This window comes from Chiroxiphia lanceolata, chromosome 16, assembly GCF_009829145.1.
Source record: "Chiroxiphia lanceolata isolate bChiLan1 chromosome 16, bChiLan1.pri, whole genome shotgun sequence".
Classification (NCBI taxonomy): Eukaryota; Metazoa; Chordata; class Aves; order Passeriformes; family Pipridae; genus Chiroxiphia; species Chiroxiphia lanceolata.
The window spans coordinates 11,240,014-11,242,917 of record NC_045652.1 but is presented as its reverse complement, the minus strand read 5'-3'; positions in this window follow the sequence as shown (position 1 = coordinate 11,242,917).

The window sequence follows — 2,904 nt, the reverse complement described above, 5'->3', positions numbered from 1 at the left end:
ATTGGATTTTATTTTCACTTACCTTCTCCCTCCCCACCTACAGACCCCCCTGCCCCCCCCCAGTGATCCCCCGGCCCCGGTGCGGGGTCGCAGGCGGGGAACCGGCCCGGGGCCATCAGGGGAGCCTCTCCCGGAACCCCAGCCCGGTCCGAGCATCCCTTCCGCCGCCGGCCCGGGCTCTCCCGCCTCTGGAAGTTGGAGGGAAAAGCGAGATCTAAGCAGCCCTTTCTAAAAATGCATTAACTGTTTCCAAAATCTACATCGCCGCTTAATTAAATATGTTATCCTGTTTATAGGATCTGTGGCTAATTATTTAGAGTCGTTTAATCTACGCGATTTGCACGTTAATTAAACAGCACCGGGCTCATTGTGCGCTCGGAGGGCCCGCAGCGCCTGCTAGGGGCTGCCCGCAGCCCTGCACCCGGGACCCCCGGCCTGGGGGGGCCCCGACCCCGGGGCAGCGCGGAGGGACGAGGGGGAGCAGGGCCAGCGGCGCCCCCCAGCCCGAGCCGCCCGTGGCAAGAGCAAAAGATGCTGGGATGCGCCCGGAGAGGAGCTGCTGGGTGGGTTCGGGGAGGGGTTGCAGCTGGGGACACCCAAAGGGGTTGGGGGGGACCGACGGGGATGGAGGGGACCTGCGGGGAAAGGAGGGGACCCAACAGGGCGGAGGGCAGTGAGGAGACCCGCAGGGATCGAGCTCCCCCCGCTACTGCATCCACTCCCGCCCTGTGGTGGAGTCCCTTTCCTCCCGGTGTCCCCCCCGCTGTTTCCTCCCCTGTCCCCATCTGTCCCCCTTGGAGCTCGTGTGTTTTGGCCTTTGTGTCCCGGCCTTGCTGCCGCCCCGCTCCCATCTCCTTCTGCCCCATTAACCCCCGGCACGAGTCCCGGCGACAAAAGGGCTGCAACCTGATCCGGGCTTGATTGAATCCCTATTGTTCTCCCAGCTAATTCCCCCTTGTCCTCCCTTCCCCGCCACGGGTAGGGGAGGCCCGGGGTTGTGTGTGGGGGTGGCTGTCCCTTAATTGCTTAAAAACTAACTGCCCCACCACCCGACTGCCGAGGAACCCGCAGCAGGTTGGGAAGGGGTTGCTGTTCCTTGGGAAATTAATGCATTTAATTCCAAGTTTGTCCCTGGGAAAACGCTGCCCACCCTCGTCCTAGGCATGTCAGGAGGAATAGCAGGGCTTTTAAACAGGGGATTAAGGAAAGTGGTCACTTTTGACTCAGTAGGAAAAATCCCTCCGTGACGGTAATGAAAGCCTGGATGATATAAGTATCTTCTGGTTCACAATAGCAATTAATATGGTAATATTCTACTATTAAAGATGCTAACATTAAGATGGAACTTGTATGCGGTTAAAACATTTAATAGAGGAGAAAATGCATTCCTTGAGCATCAGGTAACAAAGCCAAATGGAAAAGGGGGGAATGAAAGTCTCTTAAAATAACAAAGGCCTCCATATAATTTGGAAAGGCTTTTAATACTCCCTTCCTCCTCAAGAAAAATTTGAGGTGCTTTGAGAAGCGGGTCTTAGTGAGTATAAGAGGAAGGAGTTTGTGCTGGGTGGGGAGAGCTGCCCTGGTGGGAGCCCAGCTAATTTTGGAGACCAAATGCCGTGGGGGGCATCTGCAGAGACCCACTGGTGGCCCACAAGGAGCCTGTGCTGGGACAAGGGCATTGAAGCATCACAATATTCCAGAAACATGGGGGTTGGAAGCTGTGTCTGAAGGGCTCTTGTCAAACCTCTGCCCCAGGCAAGGCCAAGTTCAGAGTGAATCCAGGCTGACCATGACCTTGTGAAGCGTAGCTGAGCATTCCCCAAGGATGGAGGTCCCAGGGCCTCTCTGAGCTCTGTCCTGGTGCTGCACCATGTTAATTCTGGTTTGTTTTCCCAAATGTTGTGAGTTGCTTGCACCACTTAGGTCTACCTGTGCACCCCCTAGCTTGCCTTGGGGTGCCTGGTTCCAGGCACACGCACCAAAGCATGATTGTATCACAGGGCACAGCAAAATCTTCAGTTTCTGCTGGAGAAGGAGGAAGATAAAGATCACCTCACCTCTGCCCTGTGAATCCACTTGTTTTGATCAATTTGCCAGACAGACACAGTTATGCAAAAATACTCTCAGCAGAATTTTTTAAGTATCAGTCTATTTGGGAGAATATTAGAAAGTACTTACTTTAACTACAATCCTTACTTTTATTATTGTAAAAGCCTTTTCCTTTTTTTTTTTTTTCCACCTTTGTTTTCAATTAAAACCAGTTAGGATTTAGGTTTTTGCTTTTCACTAGAATAAAAGTAATTTGCAAAGGTAATAGTATTGTGGGACTGAAGGAACCTTTCAGCTGATCACTAGAAGAAGCAAATATTTACCATCTGGCTCTGGCTCTGATGATGAATTGGAGACTGATGTGGAGAGCATGGTCTTCGTCCTGACTGCAGCTTTGCTGACTTCATCAAATCAGGCTATCTTTGGTTTACAGTTATTTTTTCTCTAAAATGTAGTTTTCCTAGGGAAAAAAATAGTCTTCTGAAGCTTTGCACTGTTGCATAATTTATTTCAAAGAAACTCTGCCTGGCTGATGCCAAGGATTCGTGTAGGTCATTCATCTCCAGCCTGCCCGGTTAGCTCAGGTTCCCTGTCCCAGGTTCCCTCTTTCCTTGTCTCTTCCTACAGAAAAGTTGCACACACAAAGACATTCCCAGGGAAACCCTCCACTAAGTTCACAGCTGAAACAAAGCTGTGCACACAGGAGGATGTGAATTGTTGCCCTTTCACCAAAACTGGAGAAGAAGGAAAGGAAAACGGATGAAGAACAGGTCAATGAGGGGCCAATGCCAGTAGAAGTGTTTTTGCCCCACGCTACCTGGTGTCAGAGGTTCCACCCCTGTGCCTGTGCTGCGG